Source organism: Bos indicus, chromosome 24, assembly GCF_029378745.1.
Source record: "Bos indicus isolate NIAB-ARS_2022 breed Sahiwal x Tharparkar chromosome 24, NIAB-ARS_B.indTharparkar_mat_pri_1.0, whole genome shotgun sequence".
Lineage (NCBI taxonomy): Eukaryota > Metazoa > Chordata > Mammalia > Artiodactyla > Bovidae > Bos > Bos indicus.
In genome coordinates this window covers 50,975,827-50,995,965 of record NC_091783.1, presented here as the reverse complement: position 1 = coordinate 50,995,965, position 20,139 = coordinate 50,975,827, and positions in this window count along the sequence as shown.

The following is a 20,139-nucleotide window of genomic DNA, read 5'->3' as shown; positions in this document are numbered from 1 at the left end:
GACAACGCAGGATTGCTACCAACCCTGAACTTATTTTTTAAAAGTGCAGAGAAGTGAGACACAATACAACAAGGTCTGCCTGCATCTTGTGAGCCTCTTTTCCATTGTCAGTATACTTTCATAGCATAGTTTAGTGGTTGCAGTAATACTGTTTTATGGCTATTCCATACCTGAACCATTTTCTATTAGCGGGTAAGTAACTATAGGCAGTGGAGCACTGATGAAATAGGAAAGGACATTGAGAAACCTAATAAGGAGATTCCATGGAATAAAATTAAAAATTGTCCTCTTTAAACTGCCGGCCTTCCTACTTGAGTGTCACAGAGTAATTACTCCCAGTAAGTGTCTTCAGCTGACCACATGAAATAATTGAAAGTTATGAACGTTACATTTTCTTGCCATTTGGGGATTTTCTATACTGTTTCCATATTAATGTTTTATCTGGTTTATAAGAAGCATTTGCACACGAGTGCAAGAGTCCTTCCGTATCTCTTGGCTAGGTATCTTTAACAGTAAACAGAGCTCAGTGATCAGAGCTCAGGATTGGAAGGCAAAAGGGGAAAACAGTTGGAGAGGAACTACTACATTTTTAGGCCCTCGAGGTGTTTTTAGAGGGCTCATGGGAAACGGAGATGTTTGTCACCTGACACCTGAGGGAGTCCTTGCTGCCTTTGTGATTAAAATTATAAATCTTCAATTTTGCAAGAGCGTATGCAAAAATACTTTATTAAGTATGAAAATCTTAAGAGCTATGATACTCAGCTGAAAACACAGCAGTGAAAAGCCGCAAAGAACTGGCTTAATAATCTTGCTCTTTTAAGAAGAGACAGTAACAATACTGTAAATCAACATACTTCAATATTTCAATAAACTAAAAAAAACAGACAGCAAAGGCCAAGAATATATAAATCTTTGTTCAGTGCCTACCAGCAACATTTCAATATTTACCTAAAGCATCTAGCAGTGTCATGCGTAATTTACTGCATGTATTAACTTTGAACACCAAGATGGGAAAAATCACCATCTTAAAGGATGCACAAAACCTCAAAACACAGAGATGACCTATGCCGAGACAGATGAGTTCTGTTAAAGTGGAATATTCTCCTTGGTATATGTGCTGCTGAAGCAACCACAGGATGTTCTTGGAGAAGTCAACAATAGCCTCTATTCAAAATGAAAATATGAGGGTTTTTTTTTAATGTGATCCTGGAACTATATGAATATAACGATTATTTAAAATGAAAATAAATTATAGGTATTTCCCTATTTTAAAACACCGAGGTTCATATCTATTCCATGACATTACGGTGGAATTTTTTACAGGATCTGTTACTGTAATTTCAAGGGAATTACCAAAGGCATTTTAACAAGAGAGCTGAGTAGTGTAGAGGTTTCAAGTCTACTTGAGTCATAGACGGAAAATGCTAACATATGGAAATTAGGCATTGTACTTTAAAGATAAATCTAAAACTGAGAGCTAAGATTTCTACAAAGGTTGAGGGAATACTTGATAGCTTATGGACTTCACTAATGTTAAATATTTGTAAATTACCTAGATATAAAGCCTCTGAGGTTTACTATTGGGTGACAATTTTTAAAATATGAGTAATAAAACTAGTAAAGAGCCAAACCAACTACTCTTAAGAAATTGTTATTGGAATTCTTGGTAAAGTAAGATTTTCTGAAAGCAAGATCACAGAGAAAAACTGGAGACACGGACTGTTTCATTTCTTCCACATTGGTGGAGTCTACTATAAGACCTTACTGTAAATTTTAAAAATTTTGGTGTGAAAGTAATTATGTGGGTTTTCTTTTAAAGTGGCTCTTAAAACTACTTTCTTGCTAGTGGTAAAGAACCCATCAGCCAATGAAGGAGACATAAAAGACAGGGGTTCAACGGGATGATCCCCTGAAGGAGGAAATGGCAACCACCCGCCCACACACTCCAGTATTCTTGCCTGAAAAACCCCACAGGCAGAGGAAGCTGGTGGGCTACAGTCCATGGGGTGGTCCCCAAGAGTCGACGTGACGGAAGCGACTTAGCACACTTAACACCTCAGTTAAGGACTTTTTTCCCTCCTATACTGAGAAAAACCAAGAATGGACTGTGAATGGGTTTTTGGTTGTATATGGATTAAAAAGCAACTTCCCTTTGTTATTCTATACATTGCTGAATGTGAACTTGGAAACTACACATTGTCACCCAATGGCATGGCTGAGAATGTTTCTTTTTAATTCTGGTAGTTGCAGTTATCTTGAAGCCGGACATACCTTCCCAAGTCTGTCTTTTCAGTACACAGATGAAAGTTCTCAGAGAGCCACCATCTCACTGGAAGTGAAAAGAACAAACTCCAAACGTGTCTAATTTTCCTGGCCTGTTCCCTGTGGCTTTTCGTGAGCCACAAGAGAACCAGTGAGATCTTATTTTCATGTGACTGTGGTGAGCACTCTTGAGTCAGAATCATATTTTATGTGTTCTCTTCCCAAGCAAGCGATGTCTAGTGCTTTGGGGAAAATATGCCCTCACTCAAAGATTCTATTTGTGGTCAAGGATGACAGAAATGTTTCCTTTACTTTTACTCTCTTTACTAGTAGACAAGTCTTTCTAAAGGTTCTATTCCATTTTCCTCAACCTTTTCAGTCACCTCCTGTCAGCCCTCGCACCTCCCTTTTTTAACCTTCCCCCAGGAAACGGCATCCTTCTGCGATCCTTTCCACTGCACCTGCCATCTGGGCACCTGTAGGCAAACCCTGCCCAGGTGGCTCAGTAGTGAAGAGTCCGCCTGCCAGTCCCGGAGACCTGGGAAATTCGCTTTCAATCCCAGGGTCGGGAAGATCCTGTGGAGGAGGAAATGGCAACCCGCTCCAGTATTCTTGCCTGGAAAAAAAGTCCCATGAACAGAGGAGCCTGGTGGGCTATAGACCATGGAGTCACAAGAGTTGGATATGACTGAGCGCGCGCGCACACACACACACACACACACAGGTAAACCCTTCCGGCTAAAACATGGAATCAATTGAACTGCGAGTTTCTCTCAGAGGCCTTTAAATCCAAGTTAAAGGACAGAAGGGAATTGGGTGTGCCCCCTTTTAGGGGTGATTTTTGACTGATCATGGCTGATTTTCAGTCATTTCCCATGTTTTCCTGGTCCGTGGGGAATTGCTCCTGGACTGGGCCTACACAGCCTATTTTCCAGCTTTGGACTCTATTTCAATTCCAGTTCTCTTATTTTCTGGCTTCGATAAAGGCCATCTACTGCTATGCTTGACAGATTATGTACTTTGAATCTCATTTTCCTTGTTTCCGTAAAATGGAAATGATTTACCTGTATGAAATTCAAGTAAGAAACTAAGACCTGGAGACACTGCGAAATCATGTTCCCTCCTTGGCAGCATCCTTCTTGTTCTTTCGGCTCTTTGTAACACCCAGCATGACCCTGAAAGAAGATGTTGAGGTGCTGCTGAGAGCAACGTGAAGTAAAAGTAAAGAACCTTCGGATTTGAAAGCTCAACCTTTAATTGAGTGACCCAGTTAATACAGAGTGAACTCAGGTGCGTAATCTTAGTTAATCTTGACCACAGCCCTAGGGGTAGGAACTATTATCTCCATTTTGCAGAAGGAAAAAAAAGCTGAAGCTTAGGAATCTAAGTAACTGACTTAAGATAAAGATAAAAAACCCCAAATCTAAAAGCATTTTCAGGAAGATTTCGTGGGAAATGTCTCATGAGTTTCTTACAACTGCAGCATGAGCATTCTTCACAGAACACAATGGTCCTCTAATTCCTGGGCATGCCAATCAAGAAATTTCAGCAGCACTTCTTAATATAATTGCGTTCATTTGTAAATATTCTCAAACTATCATGAGCATGAAGGACTTGGACTGGATTAAGGCTCCACATTTTCTTTTTTTAATTTTATTTATGGATTTTTTGGCTGTGCTGGGTCTTTGTTGGTACCTGGACTTTCCTCTCACCAGCAAGCAGGGTCTACTTTCTAGATGTGGGGTGAGGGCTGCTCGTGGCAGTGGCTTCGCTTTAGAACATGGGCTCCGGGCTGCATGGGCTTCAGTCATCGTGGCACGTGGGTTCAGTAGTTCCTGGGCTCTAGAACACAGGCTTAGTTGCTCCGCAGCATGTGGGACCTTCCCGGACCAGGGATCGAACCTGTGTCTCCTACGCTGGGGATTCGTCACCACTGAGCCACCAGGGAAGCCCACCGTGTCTTCTTTCAAAACTGATCTGTGGACTCAGGCTGGGCACTAAAGTGCTCTGACAAGCACGTGGAATGTCAAAATTGGCTGAAACTGTAGTCAAACCCAGGGATGGGGGAGCCTGGTGGGCTGCCGTCTGTGGGGTCACACAGAGTCGGACACGACTGAAGTGACTTAGCAGCAGCAGCAGTAGTCAAACCAGGATTTACACTTTAGGTTTTTAATTTCTTCTTTAAGACCATAGCCATGAGCAGATACTGGCCCAATCAGACAACTGTTGACCTTCTGAGGAATTAGTCTTTCCAGAATCATGGAAACTTTCCTTTACTTACAGTCTCTTAGTATGTAATTTGTTTTGTCCTAGAAAGAAAATTTTTAAAAATGGGAGAGAGGTCTCATCTATTTGACTACTGTGTGATGCCTTTTTTTTTTTCCTGGACCACATTTCAATGCCCAGTTGCTTTCCCTTTCTGACCCTCTAATTTTTACTGCTTTTTCACAATTTTCAGCTTCCCAAAAAGCTATTTGAATCAGTCCACTGAGTTTTAATTCTGAATCCAGTTTCTCTGACTTAACCCTGTGAGTGTTAACCACTAAAAGTGTCCTAATTGAGAAGAGGGTTCCATTTTCAGGGATGTGTTCAAGAGATTTCATCTGCTGCCAAATCCGAGACTTGGGGGTCCCATTTGCTTCCCCCACTCCACTCGTCTGAGTGGGCTAGCCTCAGCTTCACCCTTTACATCAGGGGCTTTCAACCTCAGCACTGTTGATATTTGGGGCTGGGTAACTGGGACCAGGGGGTGGGGGTGGGGGTGCTGTCCTGTGTGTTGTTGAGTAGCAGCCCTGCCCCCCGCCAGTCAGATGTCAGTTGTACACACACACACACACACACACACACACACACACAGTTGTGACAATCCAAAATGCAGTCACACATTGCCAGTGGTACTCTGGGGTGCAAAATTGCCCCTGATTGAGAACCACTGCTTTTTGTTGTTGTTGTTGATAATTTGTTCTATTGGAGTATAGTTGATTTACAACACTGAGTTAGTTTCAGGCGTACAGCAAAGTGAGAACCACTACTTTAGGAAAATATTTGAGTTTATTAAACATTCAACCAAGCCCTCATTTAGCCAGTCAACTTGAGCATGACATTCTATGGGCAAGTGACAAAAAAACATTTTTAAATGGCTAAAATACCCACTGAGTTCCATAGGGTAAGCGTGCTACCAAATGTCCCAGGCCAGAATACTAGAGTGGGTAGCCATGCCCTCCTCCAGGGGACTTTCCCAACCCAGGGATTGAACCCAGATCTCCTGCACTGCAGGCGGATTCATTACTGTCTGAGCCACCAGGGAAGCCCCATTTTGTATACAGTCACATTTAATCCTTATACTCTGTCCGGGAAGAAACACCCTCCCCCTTACAGAGAAGACCACCTCAGATGGATGTACTTGCCAAGATCACACGGCGAGGGCCAGAACTGGCATTTGGCCCAGGTTGGTGGGACTCTGACGCCCGCGGTCTTCACCCCTCTCTGTTCTGCGCCCTTGCTGACATTCTAATTGAGACGCCACAGTTGGCCAGCCTTCCTGAGCCTCAGGCCCCCTTCTTACAGGGCTGTCTCCCCCTTTCCCAGTCCTCTGGAGGCCTCTCTGCAGCCAGGCCCCAGACGACTATTCCCTAAGGGCTGGCTTGAGAGCTAACCAGGTCGGCCCTGGACCGCCCTCACCACCGAGCACACGCTGACCATCAACCTGGCAGCTTTGTCAGAAAACTGCCTCAGAAATCTGATGAAAGACACTATATTCTTTGTGGAACAAACAATGAAGAGCTAAGCTGCCTACCTAAGAATCCATGTTCTGGGTGCCAAGAATTTTTTTTGAAAACTTAGGACCTGCACCTCTCTGGGAAATCTCATTTTTCTGTGGTTTTTCCATCTATCCCTGGTCCCGTGAAGGAAGCATCACCTCCAGGCCTCAGTGGGGGACGTAGGGGGGGACTTTGGGAGATGCTGTCTTACCTTTCTTTACCAGGGTTTTGAGAGGTATCCTTAGATCACTCGCTCCCCATTATCGAAAGATGGAAAAAGCCACCCAGGCGTGAGCCCTGGGTCCTCTTCGGCAGACCTGTACCCAGCGTCTTGGGCATGCTGTGCAGCTTCGAGGCCATCTGGAGCTGACCCCGCAGGACATCCTCACCCTCAAGGGTGTGATGTTCACACCGCTTTGATCCGGCAAAGCTTCCCAGTAGACTTGTCAGTGTATCAGTGAGATCTTGAAGAAATCACTAGCTCGTCTGCAAAGAGACCAGAAACTACCACTGAGGGAGTACCTTCCAGACCTTTCCATCGAAGAACAAACACCCTTGAGCTGGCATTGCTAATTCTATCTGAACCTTAAAGCCACCTGAGAGCCCTTTTAGACACACCTCCCCCTTAAAGTCCCGATTCAGTGGCTATGGGGTGGGCCAGGTGAGGCTGCATGGAGTCGACGGAGTCGGGGTGTTCCCCAGGGGTGGGGGTGTTCCACATACTCTCCCATGCCAGCCTTGTTAAACCGCAAGTCCGAAACCTCCCTGAAGCTTTGTTCACAGATCAAGCTTTACTCTTGATCTGTGAACAATCTGCATTTTACAAACATCTTTATTTGATAACTGAGGCTTAGTTGCTCAGTTATGTCCGACTCTTTGCGACCCCATGGACTGTAGCCCCACCAGGCTCCTCTGACCACGGGATTTTCCACGCAAGAATACAGGAGTGGGTTGCCATTTCCTTCTCCAGATATTTGATATTAAAATATCTTAAATTACTAAACTTCTTGCATACACTTCCAAGAGTAAAATCGATGAGCCTGGAAGCTGTTTTATCGCGTATCACATACCTTCCTCTGAGGCAGGTGGGATCCAGGTCTTTACGATCCCTTCACGCTCTTACCATGTGAGAAGTTGCATCATGAGATAAGTGAATGACTGTTGGCCCCCTTCCTTGGGCCTCTGGGAACCCCTTTCCTCATTTGAACCAGTGCCTGGACTTCCCCAGGGCCAGGTTCTTGATTCTTGAGGGCTTCTGAGGCTGCACAGGTAAAAGAGGAACAAGAAGTTCTGCTTGGGTGACAAAAAACATATTTTGACCAAGAAAGATGACACAGATGGGGAAAACCCTGACCGTACAGCAAGGGACACTGAGCCCCAAGCCAGGGAGAGAGGCTTCCTGCTCCATAGTCCACACACGCGGAGCTTCTAGCACCTCATTCAATGCCTCACTTTCCATTCATTCCAGAACGAGTTCCTTATATATTATCTCTGACCCTTCTGCCGGTCCCAGAGGCAGGGTGGAGACCCGGTTCTGCAGAGAAGGAAATGAGACTCAGCGAAGCTTCCAGAACTGGAGAGCTGGAGGCTCCGAGGCCAGAAGCAAAGCTTGGGGAAGCCAAGACCAGGCTGTACATTTGATTGGAACAATCTCGCATGATGCCAACCCAGAGCCTCCCTCTCCTCCGGACATTTGCAGTGTCCAAACACTCTCTGGATTCACAGCTTATATTAATTATGGTAAAACAGAGCCCCTGGGTGGGAAATGTTTTCTTCATTAAAAAAAAATACCTGTCTGTTCTGCAGTGTTCATAGCAATAGACTCTCCTGGACATCCGGACATCCAGACATCGTCACTCCGTGTCACTGGGCCCTGCAGGGACGGGGCGTGTCACACAGGACAGGACGGTCTGTCACCTGCTGGGTTGGGCTGGCCCCCTGGGCAGGTTCAAGCACTAGAGGAGACCCAGGTTTGATCCCTGGGTGGGGAAGAGCCCCTGGAGAAGGAAATGGAGGCTCAGGGCAGACTCCATTCTACACCACAGCCTTCCCACCAGCCCCACGAGAGACCCTGTGCTTTTTGACATCCTGGAGGGCCTGGTGGGGACCCCCCTGTCCTGCCTAGATGCAGTACTGTTCAGAGCTGGGAGGCAGGCTGGGCAGGGTCCTCTGCCCCCAAAATGAAGTGGTGCAGGGGGCTGGGCACGTGGAGCTGTCAGCACACAGGGAGCTTGGCCAGCCCAAGCCCTGTGTGAGTGCAGAGCGGGACTCACACACCATTTCACAAAAGGGGGAGGCCATGAGGAGAGGAAAAATGTATCCATTCTGAGACTCCCCAGGCAGAGACGTCAGAGAAAAAGCCGTCAGAAAAAAGCCGACCTTCAGCGCCACAGTCCAGTTACTTGATGGAAAGAAAGTGCAACTGTTACATGTACCCCAGTGTTCATCACAGCACTGTTTACAATAGCCAGGACATGGAAGCAACCTAGATGTCCATCAGCATGATGGACATCTAGGTTGATGAATGGATGAATGGATATGAAAGACGAATGGATAAGAAAGCTGTGGTACATATACACAATGGAGTATTACTCAGCCATTAAAAAAATGCATTTGAATCAGTTCTAATGAGGTGGATGAAACTGGAGCCTATTATACAGAGTGAAGTAAGTCAGAAAGAAAAACACCAATACAGTATATTAACACATATGTATGGAATTTAGAAAGATGGTAACGATGACCTATATGTGACACAGCAAAAGAGACACAGATGTAAAGAACAGACTTTTGGACTCTGTGGGAGAAGGCAAGAGTGGGATGATTTGCAAGAATAGCATTGAAACATGTATATTACCATATGTGAAATAGATCACCAGTCCAAGTTCGATGCATGAAACCAAGCGCTCAAAGCCGGTGCACTGGGACAACCCTGAGGGATGGGAAGGGAGGGAGGTGGGAGGGGGGTTCAGGATGGAGACACATGTACACCCGTGGCGGATTCATGTCAATGGGCAAAAACCACTACAATATTGTAAAGTAATTAGCCTCCAATTAAACTAATAAATTAGACTTCCCTGGTGGCTCAGATGGTAAAGCATCTGCCTACAATGCAGGAGACCTGCGTTCAATCCCCGGGTCGGGAAGATCTCCTGGAGAAGGAAATGGCAACCCACTCCAGTATTCTTGCCTGGAAAATCCCATGGACAGAGGAGCCTGGTATACTGCAGTCCATGGGGTCGCAAAGAGTCGGACATGACTGAGCAACTTCACCTTCACCTTCAAACTAATAAATTAATTTTTTTAAAAAAGAAAGTGCAAGTGTTAGTCACTTCAGTCCTGTCTGACTCTTTGCAACACTATGGCCCGTAGCCCGCCAGGCTCCTCCGTCCATGGGATTCTCTGGGCAAGAATACTGGAGTGGGTTGCCATTTCCTTCTCCAGGGGATCTTCCCTACCCAGGGATCGAACCTGGGTCTCCTCTATTGCAGGCAGATTCTTTACCATCTGAGCCACCAGGGATCTTGATGGAGGGTCAGATAAAGAGAGCAGCTCAGTTCGATCAGGTTGACCCGGGCTGGGGGGTTCTGGTTAGGGGAGGGGATGACAGGTCCCACCTGCAGCCATGCTCTCAGGGCCCACTGGACAAGGCCAGGCAGACGGACAGGGCTGTGCAGGTGGCAGCTGAAAACTCTGGGCAGGATGAGTCCTCAGGAAGAATGCCTCCACCCACTCCCCGTGCCCACGGCCCTCCCACTAATGTGTGTCAGCTGGGCCTGGCCTTTGGCCTGGGGGAAAGTCACAGAAAACAAACCGTGTCCTACTAGCTGGGTCTTCCCCTCCCGCTCAGGTCTCCCCTAGAATTCAGGAAACAGGACTTCAGTGCATTCTTCTGATGCTGATTGAATTCCTTCCTTCCGGGCAGCTTGGTGCCCCCTCTTGGCACAACGGGAAAAGGAGTAGGAAGGCTTCAAAATAGCACACAACTCGCCAACGGGCCCTGCCAACATGGGCTAACTATTCCAAACCAAAAAATCCAGGTGATACAATTTGTTGCAGCTGTCTCTGGCACAGACTCAGGTGAGGCCTGCATTTTTAAGAGCGCACATGTTCACCGGGTAGAATGGAAAGAAACCAGTGCAAATGCTGCTACAGGCTCTGGGGTCATCGCAGCGTGCGGTTGCAAGTCAGACTGCAACCCCCTTTGGTGTCCAAGGAAAATGTGGCTGTCACCCACTCCTGGCCTCAGGTCCCCTCGGGTGACGTGTGGTCATCGGGTACCATTGGAATCAGCTGTTTCTGGGAACCGGAAACTATGACAGCCATAAAAGGAAGCCTCTTCCTGGGGCTGTTCTTCAAGGCGTGTTGGGCAGCTTCTAGAGATGGCTGTCACAGGCCAGTCTCCTGGTTGCAAACAGTGTACTGGAGACACATGTTCCTCATGAATAATCTCTCCTGAGACTTTTGAGAGGGCCAGTGTCATGAATACAGAACACTTATTTACAAAGAACAGTTTTTAATCACTTTATTAGTTACTCTCTCTGTTATAACAAGAGAATAGTGAGCCATCCTGGACTAGGTCGCCGGACCGTCCACTAGATTCACTCCATAGCAAGTGAGTAACTCAGATCTGTGCCCCTGCAAAATGGCAAATACACCAGTTGAGGACCAGTTGAGGACCTTCCAGGAATGGCTACAAGGCCAGCTGTACAAATGCCAAGGATCTACAACAGTCTTGTCATCAAACCAAGGGTCTCAGTCTGGGATGAGAATAGTGTGGCTACATCTGCACACAATCTGCCTGCAACGCAGGAGGTGCGGGTGCAATCCCTGGGTCAGGAAGATGCCCCTGGAGGAGGAAACGGCAACCCGCTTCAGTATTTTTGTCTGGGAAATATCTTGGATGGAGGAGCTTGGTGGGCTATAACTCAAAGGGCTGCAAAAGAATCGGACGTGACTTAGCAACTTAACAACAACACCTGCACACACCTTCGCTCCCCTTGCCTTGGAGGGAAGCAATGTACCTTCTCAGGATGCACCGGAATTGGCCAATCTTCGTATTTGAGTGACGCCCTCGAAACATTTCACAGCTATTACCTTCCTGCGTGAGGTGGAGAGGGCAGATCTTGGATGGATGAGAAAAGCACCAGAACGTGAAAAGCCTTTTTGCTCAAAATCACATAATTAGGAGTTAGCTGGAGCTGGAATTAGAAGTTCCAGTCTGCTGTCTGACACCCTGCTGCCTCTGCCTTTGTGTTGTGTGGAAGTGTTAGTCTCCCAGTCGTGTCTGACTCTCTGCACCTGGCTCTAATCCCCCTGACACACCCTCCCCTGGAAAGTCCAGCCACAGGAAGCCACCTGTCAGAGAGATGCCTAAATTGCATCATTAGCGCTTCATTTCTTTTGCTTAAGGCATGAGTGTGAATTAAAGTGCAAATGCTCCCGGAAGGAAGGGGTCTCAGGTATCATCAAACACTTTCTGTGAAAGGGCCAGAGTATAAATATTTGAGGTTTTGCAAGCCACACAGTCTTGGTCACAACTTTTCCACTCTGCCACAGCAGCACGGAAAGCGGCTGCAGACTACAGAACAAATGAACAAATTACTATTTATGGACACTAATGTTTGAATTTCATAGGATTATCACATGTCAGAGAACGCTATTCTTCTTTTGAGAAGCATTTTACACTGTTTAAAAATGTGAAAACCATTCTTAGCTCACAAGCATGCAAAAAATAGAGCCAGACCTTTGCTCTAAGGTGTCCCCCAGTCAGGGCTGTGCTTTGTGGGTCAAGGTTCTGCAGAAAGGACTGAGGGCTAGGGGGGCGGGTAGTGAGCAGGAGACCCCCGAGTGCCTCAGGCAAGGAAGGGGGAGGTGTGGACAGGCCGCCGCCGTCTGCAGTCCTGGTGCAGCCCCCTGGGCCCATCTAGAAGGAGGCGGCTGCCCACCAGGCTGGCTGAGCAAGCCCTGCATCTTGATCACCGCTGAAGCTGCGGGGAGCTGACGAGAGTGGTGGTTTTGATGCTGGGGTTGGCTGGCCACCGAGGGGGAGCTGGCTGTTCCTGTCTCTGGCGCACAGCTGCACAGATATTTGGGTTTTTTTTTTTTTCCTCTCCCCACATCCACCTGTAGGATCCGTGCCCCACCAGGAGGAGGCTGAAAGGTCAGATTGCTTCATGGTACTGTTACATTTGAGGGCTTTTGTTACTGATTAAAAAATAATAATAATACAGAAGTCCATCGGAGATCACTGCTGTGGGCTGACACTCTGTCATGCCACCTGGTAGACATTAACTATGAGATGCCATCGTCCTGCAAGCGCTTCCTCTTACAATCCCATCTGGTTCTCCTAAGTGGAACGAACAACGAGATGTAATTACCACCATTTTACAGATGGAAACGCTGAGGCCCAGAGCTCTAAACTGACGTTCCCCAGGCAGAGCAGGGGCGCATGGTTTGCATCCAGGTCTGAGTCCAAAGCCCTGACCCAGTTTCCAGGATGACTTGAGGAGGGATGCGTGCAGACCGGCAGCCTCAACCTGACCCAGAGCAAGGAGGTGCCATTCCAGCCTCCTTGAGTACAGCCTCCAGCCTCGGCCTGCCTCTCACTTGGGCCCCTCTGTGGTTCTTCTGTGGCCTGGGTGCTTCCATCCACCTAGAGGGCCCGCTGCCTGCCTCGACCCCACCCCACCCCACCCAGCACCACAGTCTCCAGGGAGGCCCACGAGAGCCCCAAGACCTGTCTGCCATAGATCCCTTTCACTGCATTTTCTTCTTATATGTTTACTATTTTATTGCCTGACATGCAACCAGCGCTCAATATTGATTTGTGCATGGAGGAGTGAATGAGTTAATACCTCTTACCTTCAGATACCCCAGGAACACCAGGATAAGATTCTCCATGATTAGCTCTCAGTGGAATGATCCACAGGAATTTTCTTTAATTTACTTATTCTGGATCAGCACATAATAAGTATTCAAGGGAGCGGTCGAAAGACCCGGCACTTCACACACATTCGCTTCATCCCCATGGCCATCCGCACTATGCACCCTCATCACCCCACTTCACAGATCAAGGAACTGAGGCTCAGCGTGGGGCCCGAGGGTCTAGACCCTGGTCTCACTGTCTGTCTCCACACTGGTGATTCTGGGCACCAAGCGTGTAGGTCAAGGAGGCTCCATAATCCACCCTGAAGTTCAGGCCCCAAGAGGAAGAGGGCTGGGGAAGGGAGGATCCCGGGGTCCCCATGACCCCATCCCTCTCAGCCCCCCTACCCCCTCACCCAAGCAGGGCAGCACCTGCACAGGTGTGCCGGGGCTGGGCAGGAGCCCAGGGCAGCCTGTTCCCTTCCTTACAGCCTGGGTACCTGAGGCTGGGATGTTAACACTTCTCACTGGCAGCCCATGTAGATGGGTGCAGAAAAGTGACAGCACAGTGAGCTTCCCTCACAAGCAAATGGCATGACTGGGATCCAGTGTCAAAGACCCTGACTCCTAACTGCCCAGCCTGTGCTAGAAATCCTGCCCTGGGTGTGTGACTGCTTCCGACTTCCAAGCATAGAGAAATGGTGTGGGGGAAAAAATGTGGGGGAGAAAAAAGAAAAGAAAGCTGGATGTGAGTATGAGCGGGAGGGGGCAGGTGCTGGGCAGAGGGCTGGGAGGGCTCCACCTTGGGCCGGCCATGGCCGCGGGTGCAGGACCAGCCTCCTGTCCCTGATCCTAGTGCTAACTAAGGGTGTGCAGGGGACACGGAGCAGCGAGTGGCCCGCCCCCCGGCCCCCGGCCCCCGGCCCCCAGGCCCCCTTCTCCCCGCTCCCCCACACTGTCGGGCGCTCCCTCCTCCCGTCCCCCACTCCCTGCCGCCTCCGCCCCGGCCCCTGCCCCGGCCCCCTCCTCATGGGTCAGCTCAGCCCCTCGGGACTCACCAGCCCCCTCCTCACAGGTCAGCTCGGCCCATCGAGCCTTCAGCCAGCGAGACCCACTGTTCTGAGAAGGCAGCCGCAGAAGGAGGTAGGTAGGATGTTTGGGTCCTGTGAAGATCTGAGGTCAAAAGCTAGTGCGAGGCCTCACAGAACCCATCACGTCTCTCTGACAGCAAAGCCCCCAGGCCGGGTCCTCAGGATGAGGCCAGTAGGTGGGCTACAGGGCCCTGCTCCCCCAGGGCCCCAGGCAGCCAGGCGGTCCTCCCCCACTGTTCTTGCCCAGGTCCTCCCCTCCTAGGGTGTGCTCAGTTGCTCAATTGTGTCCAACTCTCTGCGACCCCATGGACTGTAGCCCGCCAGGCTCCTCTGTCCATGGGGATTCTCCAGGCAAGAATACTGGAGTGGGTTGCCATGTCCTTTCTCCAGGAGAACTCCCTGACCCAGGAATTGAACCCACATCTCCTGCATTGGCAGAATTATTTACCGCGGCACCCCCTGGGAAGCCCTTTCTAGAGGCAGCTCCAAAACCTCAGGTGAGGGGATTCTCCTCTGAGGGGGACGTCTGGGCAGTCAGGGGTGTGGCAGGGGGAACGGGGGTGTCACTGGTCTTCGGTGGGCCTTCAGAATGTGTCCCGTCAGGCGGTGGTCATTTCTACAGAACAGAGGGCCCCAGGCCAGGGGCATCATGTGGGAACCTGTAAATTCTCACATCCCACCCCAGACCTCCCCAACCAGACCTTCTGGGGTCTGTGTCTTTTCAAGCCACCCCGTGACTCTGAGGCTCGTGAAGTCTGAGGTCAGCTGTCCTCAAACTCCTGTGTGACCCACTCTTCCCTGGGGGCAAAAAGCTGTTTACAAGTTCTGATTGCCTTATTTTATCAATGATGGTGAGGTACTGTTCTATCATATTACATGTTACATATTACATAGTACAAAGTTAAGCATCCAAAAAAGACTATGTGTGCTCAGTTGAAATTACAGCTGAAATTAACAGAATCTCATGATGCAATATACACTGCAGGCAACATTCTCCATGAACCGTTACGGATGTAAAGTCTTTTAGTCTTCTGGATAATTTCAATTTTGTCCAGCTGTTGGTCAGATCTGCTTAGAGCACGTGGCTGACCATGAACTCCTCCAGGGCTTGGGGATGGGTCAGCTCAACTCTGCCCCCCGGAGCTGTTCCCTGTGATTTCCATGTTAGTGTCAGCTCCAGTCCAAGGTTCCTTTCAACAATGTTTAAAAGGGCTTAGCCACTCAGTCGTGTCTGACTCTTTGCGACCCCATGGACTATAGCTCCTCTGTCCATGGGGATTCTCCAGGCCAGAATACTGGAGTGGGTCGCCATGCCCTCCTCCAGGGGATCTTCCCAACCCAGGGATCGAACCCGGGTCTCTGGCATTGCAGGCAGATTCTTTACCGTCTAAGCCACCAGGGAAGCCCCAGAATACTGGAGTGGGTAGCCTATCCCTTCTCCAGGGGAACTTTCCGACCCAGGAATCAAACTGGGGTCTCCTGCATTACAGGCGGGTTCTTCATCAGCTGAGCTGCCCGGAAAGAGGCCACATGTTATTTTCATGAGAGTTTGTTTACTCCAAAAGAAATAACAGGATCTCTCAGTACCCCTTGGTGGACACATGTAAGTTACAATGTGCTGAGTTACCCCCTTCCCACACAGGGCCCCCTCCTCCCTCCTCCAGGACCTCCTCCCTGCCCCCAATGACAACCCAGGAGGCCACAGTTCATCAGCACTCAGCCTTCCTACTGTTGCCAAACTTTCTCTTTCGCTTTTGACGTAAACCATCAGTCCAAATAAGAGGGACCGTTCTTTTCTTTCCTCCACCCCATAAATCATTTTCCACGCCCTCTGGAGTGCATGTACCCCACTTTGGAGACCCCAGACTGAATATACCAGTCTCCACTTCCCCCCAAAGACTGTGGATGCCCCTAACGAGGCATCGTCTGTCAAGAGAGCCTGCCAGGAGCTGCCCAGGCCCCCAAGGGCAGGTCGGTCGGGTGGTCTCAGGGCCACACACCCCCTTCCCTCCAGCACCCTGTTACCTTCCCGGAGCCGGGAGTCTCCCCGGGACCAGCCTGGCTAGACCGGTTGCTGGCCAGCCTGGTTGGGCACCACTTTCCCCAGAGGGACTACCGCCCAAAGCAGGGGAGACACAAAGGAGGGGCCGCTGCCCCCACCCACCACGGCCCGCCGTGGCATTTCTGAAATCTCATTTCCTGTCACAACTCGGAGGCAGGTGTTTCTGTTTTTAAATCCTTCTCCAGTTGCTATTCTGGTCTGTGTGAGTCGCTCGTTTTTGGTTTTGTTTTTTTTCAGGGACCGAAGTGCTACTTTTTCCCCCTGGGGGAGGCACAGTGAGCAGCCAGCCCCCCACCTTCAACCACCCACCCCCTGGCAGGGTCAGTTGTGTGGAAAAAGCCTCTCCCAGAGACCTGAGGACCCTCCAGGGAGTGCTGGGGGCCCAGCAGAGCGGAGCGGGAGCCAGTCCGACCGGGGTGGTTAAGAGCCATTTGCGTTTTGGTTGAATTTCAGATGTGCAAGCCGTCTGGCTCCAGCCAGGGAAGGCAAAACAAAAACAAGCCGGGCCTGCACCTTAGGGGGAAGCCGGGTCCCACAGGACTCGAGAGAAGCTGGGGACAGTGACAAGAGAGCTTCTCACATGACGTCCAGATCCTCAAATCCAGGAGTTTTCAAACTGGGGTCTGCAAACGACCCGAGAAGCACCCGCCCCATTCAGGGGTTTCCATGACCCCCACTATGAGAATTTTGACTTTCATCTGGATGAAAATCTTAAAAATTAATGTCAACATGTTCCATGTCACATGAAAGATGATTTCATGGCTAAATATTTCTGGAGACTTCAGGACCAATTACTATTTCTAAAAAGAACAGAGAGGCTTTTCCTCATGAACATCATGGCATCCTACCCAAGGGAAAGGTGTGTGGTGAAGACTTCACCTTCCAATGCAGGGGGTAACAGGTTCGATCCCTGGTCGGGAAGCTAAGATCCCAAGGCCCAAAAACCAACACTTAAAACAGAAGTAATACTGTTACAAATTCAATAAAGACTTCAAAAAAAAAAGTGAGCTAAGAGGAATTTCAGCGGCAGCCTCATAGGGACTTTCTGTATTTCATTTGCATGCTGGCTTGGGTTTGAGAGTCATGTAAGAGCTCTTAAGCATACAGAGTTTAAATAATTCTGTGTCCACACTTATTTAAGTAATATTATAAGCAAAATCATTTAAATCAGCCCTGGGGGAGCGTAAGACTTTTGGTTTCATTTGTTTGAAAGAAGTTTGTACCTGACTCAGAATTTAAAATCACCACTTTGGCGTTCGAATCAGATATCCAGAATTACCTAAAGCAAGGGTTTATGCTGGGAGAATTCCGGAACAGTCTCTTAGGGTTTAGGACCGACCAAGAAAATGAGCCTGCAGGAGGTATGTGATCACCTGTGCGTTTCCTGGGTTTAAGCAGGAGCTGTTTATTGCCATCATCATTACTCAGGCCTGAAATCTTAGTTTCTAGCGCTTTGTGGTTAATGAGTAAAGAGTGAATTTTGTGTGTGTGTTGTTGCCAAATGAAGCATGTGCAATGCGATTTGAACACTCACAAATCTCTGGAGAGCAGTTGCAGGCAGGTGAGGTCACCACCCAGGGGTGAAGCCAGCGCCTTGCCTCCGCCCTGGGAACTGAAACCTCAAGGGCTCCCTCCGCCTTCTCCGCTGCTGGGTCGAGGGTTACCAGGTCAGGTCTGGTTGTCAGGGCCAGGAGAGCCAGGGCCACAGCTTGGTTCGGTTCATTCTCAGACTTCCCAAGGGTCCCGGGGTTCACAAGAGCAAAACGAGAAATGCAGCTGTGCAGGGGGTGCTCACGAAGGAGCCCACGAGGCAGCGTGTCACCCCCACTGCGGTGTGGCAACCCCAAGGGCGTCCAACCAGCGGCCCTGCTGGTGCTCCCCGCACAGCCAGGATCTCAGATCCCAGGTCCCCTGGGGGTCGGAAACTCCAGCGATCGGGGCTCTTGGCCCCTGAGACAAGAACTTGATAGAATCTCCTCACTGGGAAGCGGGTGATTGGTAAAGGAAGATGAAATAAGTAGAGGGAAGGAAGCCCAGGACCGCAGGACCAGGTAGGGGTGGGGGTGTTTCCCAGGAGGACAGAGGTTCTCAGCATCACCTTCCCATCAACCAAGAGAGGCTGTGACCCCAAGAATATTTGTTGGCTAAGGCCGCCATATCAAAGACCCACAGCCTGGGGGCTTGTTAGGAATTTGTTCCCAGTCCTGGGGGCTGGAAGTCCAAGATCGAGGCGTGGGCAGGTTTGGGTCTGAGGCCCCTCCCCTTGGCTTGCAGGTGGCTGTCAGCTTGCCTTTCCTCTGTGCATCTGCATCTCTGCTGTCTCTCCACCTTCTCATATGGACCCCAGTCCTACTGGATGAGGGACCACCCATCCGACCCCGTTCACTTAATTACACCTTATCTCCAAATATAATCGCATTCTCGGGTATTGGAGTTCAGACTTCAACATGCAAACTTTGGGGGGACACCATTCAGTTCGTGGGCTTCCCAGATGGTGCTAGTAGTAAAGAACCCTCCTGACAAGGCAGGAGATATAAGAGACACAGCTTCGATCCCTGGGTTGGGAAGATGCCCTGGAGGAGGGCATGGCAACCCGCTCCAGTATTCTTGCCTGGGAAATCCACGGACAGTGGAGCCTGGCGGGCTTCAGTCCATAGGGTCGCAAAGCTTTGGACACGATTCAAGTGACTTAGCATGGACAGATTCAGTTCACACCACCAGGAAATGGCTTTGTGTGAGGTGTGGAGTCAGACCCGAGCTGTGCCCTTGCCAGCAAGAATCCTGCAGAGCGCCCAGATTCATTCAGTCCCGAGAAGATGATGCCAGAGCTCCAGGAATGGCCAGTCCCTCACCTTGCCTCAGCCCCGGCAAGGACGGCCTGACTCTCACCCTCGGCCCAGGTCTTTTAACATGTGCTGAGCGCTCGCTGTTTCCATCTTTGTGAAAGTGGAACAAAGAGTCTATTTTCGTAGTGACCTGTAGAGGCCAGGGAGGCCCCCGTGGCACCGGGCCCTGGGCTCTGAGCCCAAATCTGCTCAGGAGCGCGCTGGCCACCTCGGGTGCCCTTTTGGATTGTGTTTATTCAGGGAGATAAGCATTACGTGCAGCTCCCAGGACCGGCAGACACACACCCCCGCCCCGGAACAGCGTCCCCTGCTGGGCCTGTGAGTCACCTTTTCCAGACACCACAGGTGTCTAAAGCTGCTCTGCAGCCAGTGTGCTGTGCGCTTAGTCAATCAGTCATGTCCGACTCTTGTGACCCCATGGACTTTAGCCCCGCCAGCCTCCTCTGACCATGGGATTCACCCAGGCAAGAATCCTGGGGTGGACTGCCGTGCCCTCCTCTCTATAGGCAACAGATGCCCTCATACTTGCCCAGTGGGTCTTCCTTGAGTACAGTATACTTAACAGCACCACCTCCATGGCCGTTAAGGACAAAACATGTAAATCAGACCAGTTGTTTCATCAAGGACAACTAGAAAAGCAGGATTAGATATAAAAATCAATGAAGGCATCAGAGAGCTAACATGAGAGTGAAAAATTACTGGGCCAAGAGCTCACGGAGACCAGAAACTCCCTGGGTGAGAAGCGTCCAGAGCCTGGGTGCATCTGCTGATCCACAGAGAGCAGATGAGAGACTGAACAAAGCTTTTCAAAACGTATAGGCTGTTGGGCGGGCCACCCTGGTGGCTCAGACAGTAAAGAAACTGCCTGCAGTGCAGGAGACCCAGGCTCAATCCCTGTGCCGGGGGATCCCCTGGAAGAGGGCATGGCAACCCACTCCAGGATTCTTGCCTGGAGAATCCCATGGACAGAGGAATGTGGTGGGCTACAGTCCATGGGGTCACACAGAGTGGGACAGGACTGGAGCGACTTGAACAGCACAGAACAAACTGAAGAGCAGGGATCCATAAAAATAGTGAGTCTCAGAAACGGAATAACTGGAATTAAGGTTTTTCTAAGGTATTTATATTGTCTAAAAAAGGTAAAAGTACTAATTTCTTTTAGAATTTGATAACGCAAAAAAGGTATTGTAATCTCTAAGTTTGACCACTAAAAACCATGTATTATTTTAAAGAACTATACCAAACTAAGAAAC